The 26077-nt window shown below is 40.6% G+C and overlaps 1 protein-coding gene across 8 annotated transcripts in view; it reads right to left on the reverse strand.

Annotated features, from left to right (window-relative positions):
* Positions 1-26011, reverse strand: part of LOC105463429 (reeler domain containing 1) — a 44213-nt gene extending 18202 nt beyond the window's left edge. For 3 of the 8 annotated variants that reach the window (XM_071092966.1, XM_071092963.1, XM_071092964.1), the window contains exon 1: positions 322-26011. The gene's annotated coding sequence lies outside the window, so the exon portion shown is untranslated. The remainder of the gene's footprint in view (positions 1-321) is intronic. The other 5 variants (XM_071092961.1, XM_071092960.1, XM_071092959.1 and 2 more) reach the window with 5 other exon arrangements.
* Between the last annotated feature and the right edge of the window lie 66 nt (positions 26012-26077).

The raw sequence follows: 26077 nt of genomic DNA on the forward strand, positions 1-26077 counted from the left end.
ATTGTCTCTTCACACACAACCACCTTTTACATTCACAAGCTAAAAGAAGACAGGAATATGATCTATACCTCAAATTTCTTAGATTTAAGAGTCCTTCAGACAATGCCTTTCTTTTCTAAGTTTGTTTTCTATGAAGCACTGAAGTCACACATCTCCATACTACAGGGAACCATTGCTAGGGCTTCTCAGACACATTAGGAGATAATGAAGATGAACTGTAAAAGCATTTTCTCAGTCAAGGGGGCTCAGGGTCCCTCTCATTTTCTTTCACAAGGGCCACATAGAAAATGCCCCTCGAATGCTGGGCATGGTGGTGCGCACCTCTAGTTCCAGCTGCTCGGGAGGCTGAGGCAGGAGGATCACTTGAATCCAGGAGGTTGAGGCTGCAGTGAGCTATAATCACATCACTACACTCCAGCCTGGGCACAGAGCAAGACCCTGTCTCTGAAAAGAAGAGAAAGAAATGAAATGAAAATGCTTCTCAAGCCCTTGCTGATGGCAAGTGGTCTACTTTCCAAAGGCAGATCAGACACAGGTGCCTACAAGGGAGGGGGAGTGAGTGCCTCGTCTCGCAGACTGCAGCCACAGCCCCACCTCCCACCCTCCTGCCTTAGGTTTCACCGTGTCCTCTTTCCCACCAGCATCTTGTCTACCTGAACGCTGAAGAACATCCACTTGGAGCTGAGCACAGTGGCTCACACCTGTAATCCCAGCATTTTGGGAGGGTGAGGCAGGAAGATCACTTGAAGCCAGACGTTCAAAACCAGCCTGTGCATCATAGGGAGACCCCGTCTCTACAAAACTAAATAAATAAAAAGAAAACATCCACTTACTTAGGAACACACTTTTCTTCAGGCTTGATAGAACGGCTGCCTCCCTCAGAGTTGCAAACACATCCCTTACACAAAAGTATTTTCTTCTCCTTTCAGTTTTTCCTCTAATGAGGAGAGTAACAGCTGTTACCACTAATCCTCAGCATCTCCAGGAACTGTCCCTCAGTGTCCAAATCCAGCCTAAATCGTATTAGCACACACGCGCACACACGCACACAGTTTACAGTCGCATCATTGTTCAAACCTGTATGAAGAACAAGAAAGAACCAGAACTGGTTTTGCATAGGACTAACACTGACATCCTTGGCAGAAGCCGGATGCCTCCATCTTGATCTCCCTGCCAAGGGGAGAATGTTTGAATGAAATGCGTCTCGGCATTCTTGGTTTCTTGAGTCAGTGTGGACTGAAGTTACTCTTGGTGAAGTAGAATTGATATGTTAGCCCAAGAGCAACGTTTGGTACAAAAAAATAACACATGGCATAGGCACCTCCTGTATCAACTGCCTGAAAGCTGGAGTTCACATTTGCATGCATCTAAGAATCTGCTGAGACACCTGATAATACCACAGAGCCTATAGATCAGTGGTCCTCAAAGTGTGGTCCCCAGAGTGCAACACCAGCATCACCTAGAAGCTTGCAACATCAACAGTGAAGATAAAGAAAGAGGAATGGACTCAGGAGATCAGGTGGAGGTAGGATTTGGTGGCCGTTTGAATGCAAGGTGTCTGAGAGAATCCTAGGATTGATAGTCCTGGGTGATGTGGAGTAGGGGGCTGCAGAGAGAGCAATGTCCTGACTGTTAGGCCTTGTCTCCACTCAGAAAAGCCTAAAGATATGAGTGACTGAATAGGCAAGGCACTGGCTTAGGGACCAGGTTGCTAAGCCTTTCGTTGCAAGTGTAGATGAGACTATCTATCCTACAAACACCAAGGGAAGGTGGGCTTCCTTGGCCTAGGACTCCAGTATTCCCCACACCCAGAACAAAATAAAACAAATCCAATCTGGTTTCTCTAAGCCTCTATCCCACTAGGATGGAGGAAATCTCAATCTCCCACTGAGTCATGAGAAATTCTGGGAGGTCTAGAAAATTAGGGTACGTTCCTTCCATGGCTGCTGTTATGATAGTTTTCAGAGCTCATGTGGTCACTTGAAGACTGTTAGTTGGAAGGCTTCTATGCAAAAAACGGGCTCAGGTCTTCAGCAAGGCTGTGGCCTGGGTGCTGAGAGCTCAGCCTGCCAGGTGCACCCTGTGGCCTTCCCCTGCTGAGGTTCTTCCCACTCCCTCCACTGGGTCCTGACACAGATCTCTGCCCCTAGCAGGAAAGTGGCTAACCTCTTCTCCACTCCCCTCTGCTCCTGTCTCAGTCTTAGAGACAAAAGTGTCCCTCTTCTCCTTTTTATTTAACCTCACCCCTTTACCTTGGGCCACTTGGCATAATCCACCTACCACAGATACAGGGGTAATCTCCAACACCTCTGCTTTGGCCCTGAACCACAAACTCCCCGGATACAGGGATTCTCAAAAGGCCCAACTACCAATTAGAATGAGGAGGGGAGTGCAAAGGTAGAGAGAGTGCACCTATGTGGCTCAATAAATAATCCTGCCATTTGCTCATGTAATATTTCTTGTTGAAAACAGGAGGACACCTTATCTTAGACAGGGCCTTATCCTGCCCACCACACCCACAGCCTCTGCTGAGCCAGCACCCCATCTTATGCCACTCTCCCCACAAAGCTGATTGTACCAGGGTGGGTACTCATCACAGAGGAGGGCTCTGCTGACTCAGGGCTGAGCCAGAAACTCTCCCTGGGAATCTGACCGAGAACACATAGAAGGCTACTCTAATCCAGCGCTGGTCAACAGAAATAGAATGCAAGTCACACAAGCAATTTAAAATTTTCTAGGCCGGGCAGAGTGGCTCATGCCTGTAATCCCAGCACTTTGGGAGGCTGAGACGGGCAGATCACCTGAGGTCAGGGGTTCAAGACCAGCCTGACCAACATGGTGAAACCCCGTCCTTACCAAAAAATACAAAAATTAGCTAGGCATGGTGGCATGTGCCTGTAGTTCTAGCTAGTCGGGAGGCTAAGGCAGGAAAATTGCTTGAACCTGGGAGGTGGAGGTTGCAGTGAGCTGGGATTGCGCCATTGCGCTCCAGCCTGGGCGACAGAGTGAGACCCTATCTCTAAAACAAACAACAAAAAAAACTGGACTAGCCTTATTTTTAAAAAACATGAAAAGGAAAAAATGACATTTGCTTTAATAATAAATTTAGTCAATTCAATATATTGAAAACATTTCACATGCAATCAGCATATAAAAAAAGGTATTTTGCATTCTTTTTTCACAGTGAGTCTTTGATATCCAGTGGTATTTTACACTTACAGCACATCTCAATTCAGACTAGACCCATCTCTAGTGCTCAGGAGCCACATGTGGTAAGCTGCTACCATATCTATATGAAGGAAGGTGGTTGAGCCACAGGTTGTGGTGTGGGCTCAGATCTGAGGGCCATATTGTACACGTGCAGGATGTGTAAGAAGCACTGAGGGGATAGGATGGTAACTAAACATAACAGCATATTTATACAGTGCTTGCATAGTACCACACACTATTCTAGTCAGCTAGTTGGCAAATTACCTCATCGACACAGCAACACAATGAGGTCTGCACTATTATTATCTCATTTTATTGATAAGGAAACTGAGTCACAGTGTTTCTGTAACTTGCCAAAAGTTCCCACAGCATTCAGGCAGTGATAGGTAAGGTTTTTCCCTACAGTTTTGCCGTAGAATAGCTTTGTAACATACTCTACAAAATGAGGATAACTGCAGTTCCTGTACCTGCATCCCGAAGTGCTGGTGAAGTTTCAATGAGGTAATAAATAATAAGCAGTTGGCACTTAGTATGGGGTGTGAGACAAAGGAAGGGCTCAACACCTGTTTTGTGTGGGGAAAGAGAAAGCTGGCTGAGCCACAGACAGGGTTGGTGCCCACCACGGAGATGAGGCGGTGAGAGAGCGTGGCTGTGAGCAAGACCATGAGCTAAGCCCAAAGCCCGAGAGAGCAGTGAGTTGGCCTCCAATCCCGGCCCACAAGAAGGAGACCCAGCTGTGTGCACCCGGAAAGCAAGAAAATACTGTGTTTTGTTTGCTTTTTGCTTTTTTTAAAAATTTGTTTCGTGAATCTGCTTGAGGTCATCTAACACTTGCAATTTGGCTGGACTTGATATATTAACGTGACTGAATCTGTTACATTAACATCCCCTGGCCCTGAGTAGAACAGTTATATTAATGTCATAGCAAGGGAAAGTCTTGGGGTGGGTTTTACGGTTATAAATCAGATACTCTGTGCCCTTCGGTAAATCACTTAACTTCTCTGGGTTGCCTCAGGTATAAAATAAAAAGGGTTGAATTAAATAATCTCTTCAATTTCTTCCAGCAAGAAAACGATACATATTTTTAAGGTTTTATTTTAGTTATAAAGGCATAAGAATGAGCTACTCTTAAAACATCTTGAGATGGAATGCATTAAAGTCTAGCACATAATTATAACCTGCATTGATGCCATCCCACACTCACTCCTGGTTTAAGAGTCTGCCTTGGAAAAGTTTGCAAATGAAGGAGTAATCTGTTGAGCTCACTATTCTAGTCCTGTTTCCTGCTCCTTCACTCCAGAAGACAAGTGGACATTTTCTTCATTTTCAAAGATCTTGGAGATGAAGATCATGGCTTTGGTAACTCATGAACAGCCTTTCCTATCCAAACGTTTTTCCTACCTTGGTAATGACTTCCTGCTGAGATTGACTGGTGTTTTTACGTAGTAATCTGCTATTCCAGTATCATCATTGTGATGAGCATTTTAATGTTTAGATAGATGTTTTTAAAATACCTAAAGATTTCCGGAGTGCTGGGATAATCCATGTAAGAGAAAATACTCACGATTCTCTTTAAACTCTACATGAAAGTGGGGAGTCAATGGTCATTCACATAGGTTTAGCAGGTCTGCTGACTTTTGTGTCATCCTCCATGCTACTGTGCACTTTCTGCCATTAAAAAAAAAAAAAACTTGAGTGCCTTTTTTTTTTTTCTTTTGAGACAAGGTCATCCAGGCTGGAGTGCAATGGTGCAATCACATCTCACTGCAGCCTCAACTCCCAGGCTCAGGTGATCCTCCAGCCTCAGCCTCCTGAGTAGCTGGGACTATAGGCACATGCCACCACTCCTGGCTAATTTCTGTATTTTTTGTAGAGACGGAGTTTCACCACATTGCTTAGGCTAGTCTCAAACTCCTGGTTGGGCTCAAGCAATCCTCCTGCTTCGGCTCAAGCAATCCTCCTGCTTCTGCCTCCTGAAGTCTTGGCATTACAGGTGTGAGCACTGTGCCTGGCCTAGTGCTTTTATTCTACCCAATAATCCTCCCCTTCATCATCCCTGTTCAAGAACAGTACATTCAAACAGGATTTTTAAGCTAATTAATAACATTTGAATTCTTACTATTTGTAAAGCAACTTGCAAGAGAGTCTGCTGATAAAGTATTGGCAGAATCCTCTCCCTAGAAGCTGACATTTTACTTGGGGTGAGGTAGCAAGGTACAGAAGAAAGAGCTCTGAAGTCAGACAGCAAACTAGTTATGTGACCTTGGAAAGTTAATGCTGGTGAGCCTCAGTTTTACCATCTGCAAAATGGGGAGACTATTAGATTTCTCACAAAGATGTTGTAAGGACTAGATGCTCTAGCAGTGATGCACAGCAGTAAACAAGCTATGATCAGAAGAGAGATAAAAGCCAGGTTACCAGAGTCTGAGATATCAGAATATTTCAAGTAGAATCCGGAAAATATGGTTGATTTTAGAGGTTAGTTGGAGTTTAGATAGATGGAGATGGGTAACAGGATATTCAAAGCAAGAGAGAGCTTAAACAAAGGTGTGAACACTAGCTGTGTTTGTTGTAATTATCCAGACATAAAATGAGGCCCATTTGACATAGGATAGTGGAGACTGAGATGTTGAGAGAGTAAATGGAAGTAAGACTTGGAGACTATTTGTATGGAGGCAAAGGAGGGGTCAAAAATTGGCATTTAGGGAGTCTGGACAGATAAACTATAATCTATGTCCAAAAGAGGGAAGTTGGTGGCATTCAATTTTAGTTACGCTGGAAATGTACTCTGAGCATTGATTCATTCCTTCAGCCAACCTTTATTAAATGCCTACTAAGTGCAGGCCATGGGCTCCAGGCAGGGGATATAAAGATGAGTAACACATAGTCTTCACCCCTCCAGGGGTGGTAAAGGAGAGTAGTGCATCAGTAGATAACTGCAAAACAATGAGATAAATGATTAGAGAAATATGATCATGTATTGTTACAGCAGGACAGAAAAAGCATTACCTGGAGTTGATTAAGAGGCTCTTTTTCCCTTTTCAAAGCCTAAACATTCATATCTTGTGACTGCATGCAAAAATGAGCCTCAAAGATTGGTATTGAATAATTCTGGGGACTTCTATTATACATATATGAATGTTTTATAGTATCTTTTTAGGATCCTACACCATGTATACCCATTATCCTTGTGTAGGCACTTGATCCCATACACTGCCCTGGATTGCAGCTGATCAGCTTTAAGCCTGCCATCTTTCCTACTGACCTAGCTCTAAATCCTTGGAGGGTAGGAATTGTCTTAAAATTGCCAAGCTTGGACGCATAGCACAGCACTATGCACATCGTAAGTTATCTGTGAAATAATGTAGCATAGACCTATGCTATGAAGACAAAGGTACATGGATCTCTCTGTTCAGAACTCTATGTGTTCCACTTATTTTAATGCATCCTTCTTCCAACCTTTCCAGGATAATAGATTCCATGTATTGAACTCTTACCATGTGCCAGGCACACAGCTAACACTGAACATGTATGAACTCACTTAATCCTCACAATGATCGTATAAAATATGTTCTAATTCCATTTCCATTTCCACTTTACGGATGAGAAAAGTAAGGCACAGAAAGATTAAAGCAACTTGTTTGAAGTCACAATGCCCATTAATGAAGGCGCTAAATTTCAAACCCCTGCACAGTAGCTCTGGAGCCTGTGCCCCTAACTTCTAAGCTGTTACAATGGCCTTTGTATAGTCATGAACATGGAAACATACAGAAAAAGGGATGTGGGATGGTTACAAAAAGCTAATTAAGGATGGGAGACAAGACTTTGGTTTCCTGCTTCTCTGACAGGGACCACGGTTTGGAGGGCCACTCTGAGTAAGTAAGAAATCTAGCCGAAACTTTCTTTCTCTGCAGACCTCACATCCTAACCCTGCAAACCTACCAGAAGCAGGCAAACTGATTTTGGGACCCACTACTTCAAATCAAGAAGGTAAAAGCTAGTTCAGGGTAACTGGACTTCAGGAGTCCTCAATATTGAACAATGTCAAATGTTTGTCCTTCCTTCCATCCATGGCAGGTTTTCTCAAATTAAAGAACATTTAAAACTTGTAAGGATATATTTTCTTTTCTTCCTTCTCTCTCTTTTTAAAAGTAAAGAATGCAGCATTATGGTTGAGTATCTAAATGTCATCCTTTATTTTCTCACCGTCCACACTGCCCTTTGATCACCCATCACAGAAGCAGTCACAACAAACAGGGTTTACTCTCCTTTAAAGAGGCAATCCAAACCTCTTACCCACTCTGCAGCAAGAAGCAGCTAATTGTCTGGTTAGTCCCCACTCTCCCTTGGCAATGGGGAAATACTAAAATCTTTGAATGAGAAAGTTCTTCATCAAACTTTTTAATTATGAAACATTTTTTCAAGGAACCTGCAAATACCAAACTCCAAAAATGTTTCTCTGGTTCACGTTCATGGACCATTTCTGCAGGACCAATTCCTTGTTTTGCTCTAAGACTCAGCTCCAGAGCTGGATCCACATTTCCCTCAAACCAGCTGCAAGTCTGCCATCACAGCCCTTTCTTTTACTAAACAGACATCTAAAACCGACAGGCCTCTTTCACCACCTCCTGTGAAACAGCAATAGAGTCAACTTCTCGGGCAGCACCCCAAAGCCTTGAAACGTTACGCCAGCACTTACTGCTAGGATCTAAGCCAGTTCTCCTGGGAGCAAACTGCCTGGTGACACAGAATCCCAGGAGCCCTCTTAGCACACTGCCAGTATGTGAGTGGCCCCAGCTTAATGAGTTTGAGGCACCTCAGGGAATTTAATCATTTGTTTCCAACCATCCAGCAAGCAGTCTAGAAAAGCTGGAAGTAGAAATACCAGATTTCCCAATTCCCCTTCAGTGCTTAACAATTTGTTCCCATAAAAACCCTTCAGTAACGTGAGCAAAATCCACATGGCAATAGATCCCTTAAGAGTTTAACAGGTCTACCATAGGCCAAGCCAATGAAACTTCTTTAACATCATCTTTTCACTAAACACCATGTTGACTGGTTTCCCTATCTCACAAGATAGGGGAGCAGCAACGATTAGCATAAGTTCTACTCCTCCCACCAAAGCACCTGCACTTTCCCCCACAAAGCCCAATTCACATGTCTCTGATGGAAGAATCTATAGGTAAGCAGAAAATACTACTTGAAATAGTTTAAGTTTATACAAAATTCTTATATGATAGTCCTTAGTATATTTTGCTTTTCTTTTTTCTTCAATTTTTACTTTAGGTTCAGGGGTACATGTGCAGCTTTGTTACATAGTTAAACTCGTGTCATGAGGGTCTGTTGTACAGATTATTTCATCACCCAGGTATTGAGTCCAGTACCCAATAGTTATTTTTTCTGCTTTTACCACTCGTGATAGTTAATTTTATGTGTCAACAGAAACCAGATAGCTGGCTAGACATTATCTCTACGTGTGTCTGTGAGGGTGTTTTTGGAAGAGATTAGTATTTGAGTTGATGGGCTGAGTAGATTGCCCTCCCCAGTGTGTGGGGGCCTCATTCAGTCCACTGAGGACCTCCTTAGAACAAAAGGGCTGAGAACAGTTGAACTGATTCTCTGACTGTCGAGCCGGAGCATTGAGCTTCTCCTGCCCTCAGAGATTCTGATTCTCAGGCCTTGGCACTCAAACTGGAATCTATACCGGTGACTCTTGGACTCTCAGGCCTTCAAACGACACCACTGGCTTTCCTGGGTCTCTGGCTTATAGAGAGCAGATCATGGAACTTCTCAGTTTCCAAGATCACATCAGCCAATACCTTATAACCAATCTCTTTCTCTATATCTATACAGGCATAACTCAGAGGTATAGCAGGTTTGGTTGGGTCCAGATCACCACAATAAAGCAAACATCACAATAGAGTGACACAATATTTTTGGCTTCCCAGTGCATATAAAAGTTATGTTTATACTATACTACAGTCCTTAAAGTGTGTAATAACATTATTTCTAAAAAAATGATGTACATACCTTAATATGAAAATACTTCATTGCCAAAAAATGCTAATGCTCATCTGAGCCTTCAGCGAGTCATGATCTTTTTGCTGTTGGAGGGTTTTGCCTCGAGGCTGATGGCTGCTGACAGATCAGAGTGGTGGTTGCTGAAAGCTGAGGTGGTTGTGGCAATTTCTTAAAATAAGACAATAAAATTTGCCACATTGATGGACTCTTCCTTTCCCCAAAGATTTCTCTATAGCATGCAATGCTGTTTAATAGCATTTTACCCACAGTAGAACTTCTCAAAATTGGAGTCAGTCCTCTCAAATTCTGCCTCTGCTTTATCAATCAACTTTATGTAATATTCCAAAGCCATGGCATCATTTCAACAATGTTCAAAGCCGATTCCATCTCATGAAACCATTTTCTTTGCTCATCCATAAGAAGCAACTCCTCATCCATTAGAGTTTTATCATGAGATTGCAGCAATTCTGTTACATCTTTAGACTCCACTTCTAATTCTAGTTCTTTTGCTATTTCTACCACATCTGCAATGACTTCCTCCAGTAAAGTCTTGAACCCTCAAAATCATCCATAACAGTTAGAATCACATTCTTCCAAACTCCTGTTACTGTTGATATTTTGACCTCCTCCCATGAATCTTTAATGTTCTTAATGGTATCCAAAATAGTGAATCCTTTCTAGAAGGTTTTCAATATGCTTTGCCCAGATTCATCAAAAGAATCACAATCTATGGCAGCAGTAACTTTGTGAAATCTATTTCTTAAATAATAAGACTTGAAAGTGGAAATTGTTCCTTGATCCACGGGCCACAGAATGGATGTTGTGTTAGCGGGCATGAAAACACTAATCTCTTTGCATATCTTTGTCAGAGCTCTTGGATGACTGAGTGCATTGCCAATGAGCAGTAATATTTTGATACAAATATTTTTTTTCTGAGCAGTTGGTATCAACGGTGAGCTAAGATATTCAGTAAACAATACTTTAAACAGAAGTGCTGTCATCAAGGCTTTATTGCTCCATTATAGAGCACAGGCAGGGTAGATTTAGTATATAACTCTTAAGGGCCCTAGGATTTTCAAATGATAAATGAGCATTGACTTTAACTTAAAGTCATAAGCCACATTAGCCCAAACAAGAGAGTCAGCCTGCTTTCTGAAGCTCTGAAGCCAGGTATTGACTTCTCCTCTCTAGCTATGAAAGTCCCAGGTGGCATCTTCCTAAAATAGAAGGCTGTTTTGCCTACATTGAAAATCTGTTGTTCAGTGGAGTCACCTTCATCAGTTATCTTCTAGATCTCCTGGATAGCTTGTCGCAGTTTCTGAATCAGCACTTTCTGCCTCACCTTGTGCTTTTATGTTATGGAGATGACTCCTTCCTTAGCCCTCATGAACCAACCTCTACTAGCTTCAAATTTTTCTTCTGCAGCTTCCTCACCTCTTTCAGCCTTCGTGGAATTGAAGAGCATTAGGGCCTTTCTCTGGATTAGGCTTTAGCTTAGGAGAATGATGTGGTTTGATCTTCTATCCAGACCACTAAAACTTCCTCTATATGAGCAATAAGGCTGTTTTGATTTCTTATCATTCATGTGTCCACTGGAGTAGCTAGCACTTTTAATTTCCTTTAAGAACTTTTCCTTTGGATTTGAAATTTGGCTGTCTGGTGCATGAGGCCTAGCTTTTAGTCTATCTCAATTTTCAACATGCCTGCCTCACTAAGCTTAATCATTTTTAGATTTAAAGAGTCCTTTGATTCCTCCTTTCAGTTGATCACTTAAATGCCATTGTAGGATTATTAATTGGCCTAATCTCAATATTCTCATGTCTTAAGGAATAGGGAGGACCAAGGATAAGGAGAGAGATGGGGGAATGGCTGGTTGGTGGAGCAGTCAGAACAGATACAGTTATTGATTAAGTTTGCCATTTGACATGAGTGCAGTTCATGGTGCACCAAGAGAATTACAATAGTCACAACAAAGATCACTGATTAGAGATCATCATAACAGATATAATAATAATGAAAGAGTTTGAAATATTGTGAGAATTACCAAAATGTGACACAAAGATACGAAGTGAACACATGCTATTGGAAACTGTCACTCATAGACTTGCTCAACACACAGTTGCTACAAACCACCCATTTGTAAAAAACACATTTGCAAAGCACAAAAGGAGGTATACCTATACTTCTATCTCTATCTCTCTCTATCTCTATCTCTATCTCCATCTCCATCTCCATCTCCATCTATACAGTAGTTCCCCCTTATTCAAGGGGATATATTCCATGACCTTTAGTGGATACCTGAAACCACAGACAGTACCGAACCTGACTGTCATCAATCAGAACATATTTCTACTCACATCTTCTATCCACAAATTGAATATCTTTTCCATCTTAACTAAGCACTTATTATGTACTGTGGCCATAACTTTTATAGTTTGAGGTATGAGAGCAAAACTAGCATGAATTTCTTTTTCCTTCTGTACAATTTTACAGATAGATATATTCTTATCTTAGATTTTAGGAACCTCAGTATATGATTTTTTTTTCTTTCCTTATTGAGAATTTTCTTCTTTTCACTTAAAGGAAGCACTTTACAGCTTCTCTTTGGCATATCCAAATTACCACCATCACTACTCTTGGACTTTGGGGCCATTATGAAATCAAATAAGGCTTCTTTGAATACAAGCACTGCAATACTGTGACAGTTGATCTGGTGATTGAGATGGCCACCAAGTGACTAATGGGTAGGTAGTGTCTATGGCATGAATATGCTGGACAAACGGATGATTCACGTCCACGTGGGATGGAGTGGGACAGCACAAGATTTCACCATGCTCAGAACAGGGCACACTTAAAACCTATGAAGTGTTTATCTCTGGAATTTCCCATGTAATATTTTCAGACCATGGCTGATACAGATAGCTAAAACCACAATGAAACCACGGATAGGAATGGAGTACTATATTTCTCTATATAGGCACATCTAGATCTATATCTGTCTATCTCCTGTTGGTTTTGTTTCCTGGAGAACCCTAATATATCATGTGTTACTATTTTATTTTTACTAGATTTTAAAAGTGGCTTAGATCCATTAAAAATGGACCATTGGCCCATACTCTGAGCTTCCTGGCAGATAAGTAAAAATGGTAAACATAATCAGCTGCCTATTTCTCATTACCTTTAGGGACCATATACAGAAAAACTGGTTAAAATAACACAAAGACAACTAGATACATTCTATACTGGCTGCAGAACGTCCCCTAAAGGATGCTGTCAGCTCTGTCATGTCACCTGGACAGGGGTTCCCTATGGCTTCCCTCCAGCACTGTGTGAGAAAGGTGTGGCGGGCATGCACCTCTGGCCTGTGGGTGACCAGCCACTGGGAGGAGCAGGCAGATGACTGCATGACAGAATATGATGAAAAATGATCTTGACAGCCCAGAGCAATGAGCTGAATCTAACAAGATGAAATTAAACAAGGACAAATGTTAAGTGCGTTTCTTAGGTCAGAAAAAACCAATGGCTTAAAGCCAGGATGGAGGAGATAGGGCTCACAAGCAGGCACTTAAAAACAAAACAAAACAAAACAAAACAAACCTTTAGGGTTTTAAGCTTAAAATATGCCACAAAGAAACAGAACCAAAAAAGGTTTTAGGGGCAATTTTGTCTCCTGAACAAGGGATATAATTGTCCCATTACACTCTGAGATTACTAGTCTACACTTGAAATTACCTGAACACACTACTTTATTTCTATGGAAAATAGGGTGTATGTCAATATTAAACGCAATTTTTGAAAAGGCAGAGAAATCATCAATAAGCTCCTTCACCTAACACAGCTCCTCTCATTGCGTGCATGTTATTTTTCATGTTGCATGCTGTACTTTAAATGAACATACAGTTGAAAATAGAATAAATGTACAAAACGGGAGTGTACTCTGAAGAGAGCAACCAGGGTGGTGTATGGACTCCAAAATTATGCATTTGTGAAGAGCAGTTGAAACAAGGAGTTTCATCTTGAGGACAGAAGATTCATAATAGCTTCCTAAAATATCTGAAGGGTTGACAACAAAAGATTAGGTTTGTTTAAGGTAAACTTAAGGGTTATAAAGAATAGTGTTTGTAAAATCTTCGGAGTTTTTAATATGCCTTCTATTTTAAAAAATCAATTTTACCCTCATAATAGGTATGGAAAATATTGATATGTTATTAAAAATATTGCCATTTTTACAGATAAGAAAAATTTTGGATTAAAGAGGTAAAATGATTTGAGCAAGATCTTATGACCAGTATGTGGCAAGGATGAGACACAAACCAAGGTGCTCAAGCTACAGTGAGACAAATTTAAATTCCCTATTAAAAGAAAAATATCTCCCTATGAGCCAGATGTATACAAAGACACAAAGGATGCCCCCCAGATTTCCTTGTAGATAGTATCTGTAAATGAGGCAACGAAAGAAAGGTATTTAAGTATTGGCCATAGCAGTGGATTTCAAAATTTTCGACCACAACCTATAGTACAAAATATGTTTTTTATCAGCCCCAAGTGCACCCACACCAAGAATAAAATGGAAGCACATTTAACACAATAATACTAAATGCTATAAATGGTGTACATTGATTTGCTTCCATTTTTTTGTTGATGACCTTCAACCATTAAATTGATTTCATTTCCCATGCCATATTATGCAGACTGAAAAACACTGAACTAGAGAACTACTTTGTGGGACTTCTTGGGTGGGCTAGAAGACCAAACATTTCTTCCAACAATGAGATTCAGTAATTCTGGGTCTCCCCAAACTGTGTTATATAGCTTTTTAAAAAAATCCTAAATTGAAATGCCTTTTGTCTCCAGCTTATTGCTTTCATTCTCTTATTCCAGTTTAATTTTTTTGCTGTTGATTATATTATTCCTAGTATTATCCATCCTTCCTTATACTACATAATGTGAAAAATCTTTGATTCCTTTACCTGGGAATTGATGAAAATAACAAACTCTATAGAACCAAGTACAGGAGCTTGTGATACATTTTAAGTACAGTTGCCCACATAGCTGTATTTATGTGCACTGCCCTTTCTTTTCCAAGCAGTTATAAATCCTCAGTCATACTAACAACTACTCTATTTTATTTTTGTACACATAGTTAAGAAATCTTGTTCAATGTGTTGCTAAGATTAAGTGAGACCATACTATAACATAGGGTGGTTGGTTCTGAGGATTAAATGAGACAGTTTATACTGAGTGTTGCAGACATATAGCATCTGGAACAAAGAAACTGCTCAGTAGTTGTTACCCAGGATGATGATGATACTGGCATCAATGATGACGATGATGTTACAATTACGATATTCTTCTAGTTTAGTAGTGTAGAAGGTATAGGTTCTACATAGTTTAATAGGTATAGTTTCTAGACCTATTAAAATATTCTGTGGTCTTGACATGCCTTCTTTAAGTGAACCCATATTGGCTCCTAATACCACAACCTTTTTTTTCTACATATTTTCTACTTCTCTTGAGTATTCATGGTTTTTGCATCAAGGTTACTGGTCTGTTGTTTCCCTGCCTTTTCTTCCTTTTTAAAACCAGGGCATTTATTTGCTCATGTCTCATTTTCCTCACTGTCTCACAGGCTCCTAACAGTGTTTCCTGTGTCAACTGCAAGTCGCTTTGTGCAGTGTGATGTCATCAGTGCCCCTGGAGACTTAACTTACAGGAGCTCGTCTTCTTTTTTTGGTGGATTATGTTTCTCCCCTAGAAATATTTTCAGCTTGGAGATGATTCTTTTTGAAGGATAAAGAAACAAAATAAGACCCGAGTGGCCCGGCCTCCACGCCATCTGTTAACACCAGGCTATTCTCATTAACGAGTGGCCTTGTCCCTTTGTTGTTCACTTTATTCTGAAAAGCCTCAGCATGTCTGGGAGTTTGGGCTTTTCTTTAAGTAATTATTTTAAATTTTAATTAACAAATAATAATTGTATATATATTTATAGGATACAATATGATGTTTTGATATGTTTACATTGTGATATGATTAAATCAAGCTAATTAACAAATACATCACCTAACACATCATTTTTTTGTGAAAACATTTAAAATATATTCGTTTAGTAATTTTGAAATATACATTATTATACATTCTGTGCAATAGATCACTAAAGCTTATCCCTCCCAATTGAAATTTTGTACCTTTTGATCAGCATCTCCCTATTACCCATCCACCCCTTTCCCCTGCCTCTGGTAACCACCATTCCATTCCTTACTTCTGAGTTGGACTTTTTTAGATTCCACTTATAAGTGAGATCACGCAGTATTTGTCTTCCTTTGCCTGGCTTGTTTTACTTAGCATAACGTCCTCCAGGATCACCCATGTTGTTACAAACGACGGAATTTCTTTCTCTTTTAAGGCTGAATAGTACTCCATTGTAAATATATATACCACATTTTCTTTATCCATTCATCCGTTGAGGGACACTTAGGTTCCTCCCTTATCTTGGCTATTGTGAATAATTCTGCAATGGACACAGGAGTGCAGAAATCTCTTCAGCATACTGATTTCAATTCCTTTTGATATGTACCCAGAAGGGGATTGCTGGATCATATGGGTAGTTCTATTTTTTGTTTTCTGAGAAACCTTGATACTGCTTTCCGTAATGGCTGTATTAATTTACATTCTCACCAACAGTGCACTAGGATTCCCTTTTCTCCGCACCCTCACCAACACATGTTATCTTTCAACTTTTCGATAATAGCCATTCTGGAAGGTGTGAGGTGATATATTATCGTGGTTTTAACTTGCATTGCCTGATAATTGCTGATGATGAGCATGTTTACTGTTGGCCACTTGTATGTATTCTTTTGAGAAATGTCTCTTTAGGTCCTTTGTCCATTTTTAAATTGGGTTCTTTTTTTTTTTGCTATTAAGTTGTTTGAGTTCCTTATATATTTTGGATATTATCCCCTTACACTTACATGGTTTGTAAATATTTTCTCCCAATCTATGGATTGTCTCTTCACTCTATTGTTTGCTTTGCTGTGCAGAAGCTGTTTAGTTTGATGTAATCTCATTTATTTTTGCTTCTGTTGCCTATGCTTTTGGGGTCATATCCAAGAAATCTTTGCCCAGACCAATGTTATGGAGTATTTCCCTTATGTTTTCATCTAGTAGTTTTATAGTTTCAAGTCTAACTGATCAATGAACTTAGTAAAGTTGCAGGATACAAAATCAACACACAAAAATCAGTAGTATTTCTGGCTGGGCACAGTGGCTCATACCTGTAATCCGCACATTTTGGGAGGCTAAGGCAGGTTAATTACTTAATTCCAGGAGTTTGATACCAGTGTGGGCAACATGACAAAAACCTGTCTCTACTAAAAATACAAAAAATTAACCAGGTATGGTGGTGCACACCTGTAGTCCCAGCTACTCAAGAGGCTGAGGTGAAAGAATCACCTGATCCTGGGAGGTTGAGACTGCAGTGAGCAGGGATCACATCACTGCACTCAAAGTCTGGGTGATGGGAGTGAGACCCTGTCTAAAAAAAAGAAAAAAAAATCAGTAACATTTATTTACACTAATAACGAATTAGAAAGAAATGAAGAAACCAATTTCATTTACAATAGCATATTTAAAAAAAAAAAAAACACTTAGGAGTAAATTTCACCAGGGAGGTGAAAGATTTATATACTGAAAACTATAAAACATTGATGATAGAAATAGTAGATGACACAAACGAATGGAAAGGTATCCCATGTTCATGAATTGAAAGAATATTGTTAAAATGTCCATACTATGCAAAACAATTTACAGATTCAATGCAATTCTTCTCAAAATTCCAATATCACTTTTCAAGGAAATAGAAAAAACAATCCTAAAATGTGTATGGAACCACAAAAGACCCCAAATAGCTAAGCAATACTGAACAAAAACAAGCTGGAGGCATCACATTGCCTGACTTCAAAATCTATTACAAAGTTATAATAATCAAAGCAGCATGGTGTTAGCATGAAAACAGACATACTGACCAATGGAACCAGACAGAGATTCCAGAAAGAAGCCCACACATCTAAGATTGATTTTAGAAAAAGGTACCAAGAACACACAATGGAGAGAGAACTGTTTCTTCAACAAATGGTGCTAGGAAACTGGATATCCACATGCAAAATAATGAAAATGGACGCTTATCTTGCAACATATATAAAAATTAACTCAAAAATGGGTTTGGGCTTCTTGGCATATTCAGGTGCAAGTGGTTTAAAGTCTCTGGACCCAGACGGCTGGGTTTAAATCTCACCTCTGCCAGTAACTAACTTGGTGATATTGAGCAAGTTTCTTCCTTTCTGTGTGCTTCAGTTTCCTCATTTACAAATGGTGTAATATCAATTTCATAGGGTTGTTGTGAAGATTAAATTACTTGTAAAGAGCTTAGAACAACGGCCAGCACCAAGTAAGACTTGAATATGTGTTAGCTCTCTGAAGGCTCTCTTTTTCTTTCTCTTTAGAGTTTGTATTCAAAAAGAGACTTTACAAATTTTCTTAAACTTTGGAGTGTCTTCCCACAAGATGATTTTTTTTTGTTCTGAACTGAACGTTTTATAACTGCTTTCACAAAGGCTGGGATATGTGTCTGACTATACTTAAGATTTATTTCACTCCCTGGCCTACTCGCCAAGCTGACAGCCACCTTTTCTCCCAAATTCCCATCAATTCTCCATTCAGTGAGTGTTCTCTCCTTATGAGTCCAGTACCAGCCATTCCTGTTGTTCCTTCTGATTTCTAAGCAGTGAAACTGTCAGCCCAGCAAACCAAAAATGCATCAGATGGTCAGCCTGCAGCAGAATGAACTTCCAGCAGATGGTAGAAAATTAAGGACCTTATTACTGCACTGCAACTTTCCTCTTTGCCAGTGTTTTCAAATTTTCAAACAATAATAATGAGCCTGATGCTGAGGATGAGAGCAGTTCTATCTGGAAGCCAAAATGCTTACCGAAAACCTAGGTAAATTATCTAAAGACACCAGGATTGTGTTTCTATGTAATTATTTGTCAGCAGGAAAACAGCAAATGAACACCAATATCTCAGGCACCTCCAGGCAATGGAAATAAAAAGCCAAGTGAAACACAGCTCTGCCCTCAAGGAGCTTCCGATATACAATGGCACTGAAACTGATCTGGTCTCACTGTTGTGAAAGCCTGATAGGAAACTCTTTTCTTCAGGTTTTGTCAAGTTCCTAAAGTACCTAGGTCAGTGGCATTCACACACCAACTGCTCCCAAGGTCACCAACTATGTCAGGAGTACAGGTTCCACTGAGATACAACAGGGACTCCAGCACAGCCCCTTCCCCTCCACACAGAAAGCTTGAGGAAGGGTCAGCTTGGTAAAATAATAAATAAATTGACATGAAATTCAGAATAAGGGCAAATAGGAGAGAAATAATGCCTAGATAATTTAGGCAAGGTGGGGGTAGGGGATTCAAACTACAGAGTTTAAAAGCTGGCTTCTCCCATAAAGCAGAAGGAGAAAGAGGGAGAAGGAAGATAATCTTAATTTGGCGTAAATTTCACTTCATTAAAGGGAAATGAATGACAGCAGCAAAATTAATCATGTTAAAAGTCTGCACTGGTTTTTAATTAAAAAGAATGGTTTTTAAATTATCTGCCTAGATGGGCATGGTGGTGTGCTCCTGTAGTCTCAGCTACTCAGGAGGCCGAGGTGGGAGGATCACTTGAGGCCAGGAGGTTGAGGCTGCAGTGAGCTATGACCACATCACTGCACTCCAGCCTGGGTGACAGAGCAAGACTCTGTCTGCTGCCCATCTCCCAGTCAAAAAAACTGTCTACCTGATGATCATTCAACCTGGTTTTACTTTCAGTTAAAATAAATTCATTTCTCTGAACAGGGTATACAGGTTCACTCAGGAAAACAGTTCTAATCATGGAAAACAGTATCTATTATGTATTCTCTATTTTCTCTCAACTGCTCACCCATCTATTTTAATTTTTTTACAATAGATGTTCCCCTTTTTTCTGGAAATGCAAACACAATACGGCGTTTTGATCAAGGTTTGCTGTATCTCTTTGACATCCTGCATTTTTCCCTCACAGTACTTAAAGTGATCAGTTTCAATGAAAAGTTAAAAAAAGTTTTAACGTTTTATAATACACTGAAAAATGATAAGGAAAATAGGAAAAGAGAAATTGTGAGTAAACCTGTCACAAAAAATGTATTTAACACAAAATGCACAACCTAACATGGTTGAATTTAAAATGATTGCATGGTGATTTTAAGCAATGTGTGCCCAAGGTTGGGGGTAGAGTAGTTTTGGAGTATTGGCTGTGCTCAAGGAATGGGGCCTGGCAAAGTCCTAAGTACACAAAATGAGAATGAAGGATACAGAGAAGGGGGCCAAGTGACATGGCAAATCTCACGTGAGAAAAGACATTAAATTACTTCAGTCTTGGGGCCAGGCCTGGTGGCTCACGCCTATAATCCCAGCACTTTGGGAGGCCGAGGCAGGTGGGTCACTTGATGTCAAGAGTTCAAGACCAACCTGGCCAACATGGTGAAACTCCCGTCCCTATTAAAAATACGAAAAGTAACTCCAGCTACTGGGGAGTTTGAGGCAGTAGAATTTGCTTGAACCCAGGAGGAGGAGGTTGCAGTGAGCTGAGATCAAGCCACTGCACTTAAGCCTGGGCAACAGAGTGAGACTCTGTCTCAAAAATAAAAAATAAAAATAAATTACTTTAGTCTTCATTCAACATCTGAGCAAATGAGTCGCTGACAAAAGAACCATAGATTCAGTCAGTGTTGGCCAGGGAGGGAAAGTCGATTCAGATGCACACACAGCCTGTCTCCACTTCTCTCCTACAGACCTACTGGGTCCGATGATGCACAGCTTCCAACACAAAGGCCCAGCAAAGGGCTGCTGGGAAACAGCCTGTTGAATAGTAATTAGGATTAGAGAGACTCCAGGGAAGAAAAAACAAATTCTAAGAGACAGTCATCTCAAAAACTGCTCGTCTCTGAAAACAGTGCCTGCAGACGCAAGCCAAGGAGCAGTTTTCTACCTCTGCCCGGTGTGTAAAGGACTGTTGGCCAACTATTGATCTTTCCCGTAACACTCAAGCTGGATAACAAATCACTGTCAGCAACATCATCTTTGAATGTAGAGGACAGCAGTCTGTGTGCACATCTTGGGACCTTCCTCATTCGACTACTGGTAGGATGAAATCAGAAGATTGATTTATTGATTAAATGCATGCTAGAAGAAGAAATTGATGGAGCCCACACCTATGCACTTGATCAAATAGCACAGGGAACTGTTACTGTAGCTGCAGCAACTCCTCAAGTGACCCTGGGCAAGTCACTTAACCTCTTCGCTTCAGGTTTCCTCATGTGGAAAAGGGGACTACCTTGTTCAGTGACCACGAGGGGAGAATGTGAGGATTAGCTTAGTTGGCTAATGAAACCAAGGTGGAGGTCTGATCCTCATGAGGCTCCTCTACTGCACTCCCAGCATGGAGAAATCATCTCAGAAATCTTTCTATCTATGCCAGTGCCAGGGGGACAAGGAACAGGGTGTGAAGCAGGGTCTGCCAAGAATATCACAATTAGGAGAAGGACAAAAGCAAACTGGAGATCAGGTCCTGTTGATGGGACATCTTTAAACAAGACAGGAGCACATTCACTTTCTCAGGAGAAAGATACTTGTAAAGGGTTTTGAATATACTGAAAAGGGAGAGCCATAAAAATCCACTGTATCAAGTGGTAAGGTAAAGTTTTAGCTATAACATGCCCTGTGCCTTTGAGACACGTTTTACATAAGGCAAGTTCTGAGGTATACTAAAGACTCCATGATCATCTCTCCTCACAGTATGTGGATGGAACACATTTGGTTGGCTTGAGATAAAATTACCTGGTCTAGAGAAAGATTGTTACCTTCTGCTTTTTCTTTTAAATATAGGAATATATTAAATAGAAAATTGTAAGTTAAACTGCAGCAACAAAACCAAACCAAAACAATCTATTCAGACTCAGCTTCTGAAACCATGAAGAAACCAGTTACTATTTTCTCTGGAATCTAATGATAAATAGATTAAGACACCAGGAGCACAGGTCCCTCAACCCAAGTCTTAACAGAGAAAGAATTCTTTTTTCAATACAGTAAAAATCACATCAAGGCTTTATACTTCTGAATGCTTTACTAATGATTAAGAAAATGTATAATGCGAAGGATATGGTTAACATACCGTGATAGTTAACTTCGTATATCAACTTGGCTAGGCCATGGTACCCAGATATTTGGTCAAACACTACTCTAGATGTTGCTATGAAGCTATTTTTAAAAGAAGAGATTAAAATTTAAATAAGTAGACCTATTTAAAGAAAATAAAACAGACTACCCCCCATAATGTGGGTGGGCCTCGTCCAATCAGTTGAAAGCATTAATAGGAAAACACTGACTTCCTTGGAGGAAGAGGGAATTCTTCCAGCAGCTAGCCTTCAGACTTGAATAGCAATTGTTCCCTGGGTCTCCAGGCTGCCAGCCTACCCTGCAGATTTTGGGCTTGCCTCCACAATTGTGGGAGCCAAGTCCTTAAAATAAATCTCTCTATGCATCCTATTGGTTCTATTTCTCTGGAGGAACCATGACTAGTACACATAATGTGGTAGGTTATTACCCCTGTTCACCAGTATTTCCGGTTGTCTCTCCCGGGTCCATGAATGGATTATACTTTTCTGAAAACTTAAAGTAAGCCCTGACCGTGTAACTTGCTTTGCCTAATAATGGGGCAGAAATGACACTAGCTCTAAGCAAAAGGTTTTAGGAGCCAGGGAGTGATTCTATATGCTCTTCCCCTGCCGCAGCAGATGCTGAGTCCTCAGGTCGAGGTGGAGGAAACATAAGGTGCTGCCTCCCTCAGCCTGGACCCCCAGGTGACCGCAATCAGCGGAATCCCACCTATGGGCCCCTGTGCACATGGAGCAAGAGTAAGATCATTAGTTGTTTCAAACCACTGAGATTTGGGGTTCGTGACTAACACACTACTGTGGGCGGGGTACAAGGAGCCCTGTATCCCAGCAACATCCACTCAACCGTACATATTACACATTTTTAATTTTTTCATTTTTCCAAGTTCAATAAAATGTCTATTTGACATAAACACTGAATAGTGACTTGAAATACCGTATGCACATGATGGTAATAAAATTGTCTCTAAGATTCTTACGCGAACTTTTCATAAACTGACCTCTCCTTTAATCCAAATTATTGGTATAAAATATTGCCAAACGCACCAGCATCCATTCCATTATACAACTTGGAACAAATGAAGCCCATGTGAATTTGAACATTTGTGTAACCTAGGCATTGAAAACTAGTCTATCCCAAGTGCTTCAGTGTTTTATATTTCATGAAGTTCTTAGAATATGCCTCTGCCTTTCTAGCTGCTATAACTCCCAAATTACTATGAAGAAAATCCTTTAATGCTGCAGGTGAATCAAAATGGATCTTCAAATAGGAAAAAAAAAAAAAAAATCCAACATGATTGTTCAGCTAAACCACACAAAGGCTGGCTTTTGCTAGGGGAAGGAAAAAAAAAATCAAAGATCGGAGGCTGAACTACCTGGGTCTGTGGGTAAATAAGGCATAGTTACGTTCAGATTTCAAAATTACCCAGTCCTGAATTTCAAGATACGAACAGACAGTTGAGATGATCAAATCCATCTAAAATGTTCAGATTTTTAAAAGAATTCTGACTATTTTGGCCCAATTTTTTAAAAAAAGGATGGAGAGTACCATTTTCCCCCATAAATACCCAAACCTACAAACTCAGTATGGAAGGTGTGAACGACGTCATATTTCCTTTTTTATCTACCCCCCATAAGGTATAGCACAGTGCCTGTCTACAGCTGTCATCCAATAAATGCTAAATTGGTTTCTGTCGCCACATTCTCAAATCCCCACTCCCTGGCCACCTCCCACATCTTTTAAAGGAAGGACATAACAGGTATGAGAGAGGGCTTTCTCCACGGTCCTGTCATACATGGCACGTACCACTCTCATCGTCCACTCTTGCATTCTCACCCCCACTCTTGGCTAATTGGACTTCAACAGTGAGTCTAAGTTAGTCAGTCAACAACAGAGACACAGCTGTACTGCGGGGTACTGGTGGTACAACAGACAGCAGCGATTGGAATTAAGGGAGTTGCTGGATATTCAGACCCCAGAGGTCAGGACTAACCCTGCCACTCTTAGGTGGTGTCTACCTCCACAATGGTCACGGGCAAGCTTAGGAAAGACAGACAGGGGCACGCCACTGAGCACACCGCCTCCTGAAACCAGGTCGGTGGGGAGAAAAACTGCAGTTTGTTTTCCTTTCACCAACAATTTCTTTTTGTGGAGAAAAAAAATAATAGTTAATGCAGTTGGGCTGTGGGGAACAGCAAGGCCACAGCATGGGCTGGGATTTACCTCTGAATATAAGCTAGCCAGTACTCTGGAGGATCATCTGCTCGGAGGACAAAGGTCAGTGCAATCATGGGCGTGTCTGCCTGCAGTAAGGGAACAATCTGGATCTTTGGCCTGGAATGCTGTACTGAGGTCACCCAAGAGTCAGTGATTATCAAAGACAATTTTACCCCCTAGAGGTTGCTTCCACTCTTACAGATTATTATAGCCTCCAGGGTGATAAGCCTTACACAACAAGTCCAATGCTGCTGCACTTTTAGACCTTAAGGAAATCCCGTAAGCATTTGTTACTATTATTAATTAAGCATAATTAAGCACTCCTAGCATGCATTCCATATTGCCTTGAGCAGAAAGCTTCAGATGTAAACCATCTTTCAATAACATTCCCTTCCTGAATGCTGAGATGAGAACATGAAAATCATACCACATGTCTGCCATCTGTATTTGTACTTGTCAACAGCTCTGTTTTGGGATAAACAGCTTTGAAATAAGAATCAATTCAACTTGTTGGAAGATTAGCCAAGGAATAGCTCAAAGACCAAAACAGAACGTGAAGTCAGATAGTCTGAAAAATCAAGCACAATTTTGTTTCTCACTCAACATTCTGTTTTGTCACAGCCCAAGAGAAAGAGTGTGGCAGCCAGGGTTTGGGGGCACAGAGACAGGGAAAATGTTATATCCTCAAGTAAAAATTCTTCAACCTGGAACAAATGTCTTCGCTACAATGTAACTAGAAATCATTCACTGACCTCTAGGAGACTACAGTTAAGAACAAAGCAATTTTAGCATTTACACTGTGTTTCATGGTTCTACTATGTGAAGGTATACACAAGGGACGACTTGCGCGGGTCCAAGTGCATAATACACTCCTTTATTACCATAAAAATGGCAGCATTTCCCAAAGTCCATCTTGATTAAAAGTAGTTCCATGGTTGAAAACAGTACTCCATTGTAGAGCTATTAAACTAGAGAGATGGCAAGGGGAAAATAAAGACTCATATACCAAAGGGGAGGTCAGGGAAGAAGTTAGAAAAAATAGGATGCTACAGATTGGTGGGAGACTACAATGGAATTGCTTTTAGAGGTGGCTGATGTAAGTGAATGAAGGGACATGATAACCTGGCAGCCCCACATATTCTACAAAACAAATGAGAACATGTATGCTCCACTTGGAGGGCCATCCATTTTCTCCTCAAAAGAACTCATTTATAAAAGAGCAAATTGGTGATTTGTACTTACAGACTGGACCCTTTCCAAGCCCCTGTCAAGAAGTGATAAATTATTGAAGCATAGCATAAAGTGTTTTATTTTCAGTGTGCACACGGTAAAACCCTGTGAAATCTTTCTGTTCACCTTTCCCAAGTTATTAATTAAAAAATAATTGTTTCAAATTACTCTCTGATCTTTAAAATAAACCAAGACAAAACACTACATACACCTCTCCAGAATCAGCACTGCCACTTCCCTCCCTCCTTCTCGATCCTGCCCCCATATCCTTCAACCAGGCAGTTGTTTCAAATCACACCACCAGCTCCTGAAACAGGAATGCTATTTAGATTGGAGAGGGAGGGAAGGGGAAGTCCAATACAACATTCACACCATTGTCTGGTATTCATTCAACCACAGTGCCCAGATATATTTGTTTTTCCTAGAGACAGCGTAAAACTGTGGAGAATAAAGCAGGGTTGTGGAAAGCTCATTAATAAATTGTGAAAACCGTCTCAGCAAGAGTCATACAACCAGAGGAGCTGCCTTGTGCCAAGCAACATAAAGCCTGGTGCTCTGCTCCTGGTCAATGTCACATGCAAACACAGCTGATTTTTGAGAAAGGCCTCCCTACAGCCACTTGCTAAGCAAGTTAGGAAAAATTCTTTCCCAATCTCGGCTCGGCAATTAGAACCTGAATTATATTTACAAACTCTAGGCTTTGCTTTAATCTGACTGTGAGAGATGTACAGGAATGGCTCCTCCCCTACTGTGTTCATAAACTGAGAGAATAACATTGATGCCAATGCTCCTGAAAGGGAGCAGGGAAACCTAAAAAGTCTAACTGCATAGGAAATGCAGGGGAGCTGCTGACAGGAGGGCCTTCTCCTCCCTCTTGCTCATCTTTAGGATTTCTCCAGCACCTCAATTCAAATTCCCACTCCTTATGTGCAAGTGGCACTCTTAGCTCTCCAATTCTGTTTTCTATTTAGGTGACTCAATCAGTGGCTGAACTTCTGATCTTGTGGCCCCTTTTCGCAGCTTCAGACTGAAACTGGATGCCTTTTAGAACATATTCACCCAAGGATTTTGTATAACAGAAAAGGATGCAATAAAAGAGGATACCTCTAAAATGTTTTAATTATATGCCCATACATTATATAAAA

The sequence above is a fragment of the Macaca nemestrina genome, chromosome 3, assembly GCF_043159975.1.
Source record: "Macaca nemestrina isolate mMacNem1 chromosome 3, mMacNem.hap1, whole genome shotgun sequence".
Classification (NCBI taxonomy): domain Eukaryota; kingdom Metazoa; phylum Chordata; class Mammalia; order Primates; family Cercopithecidae; genus Macaca; species Macaca nemestrina.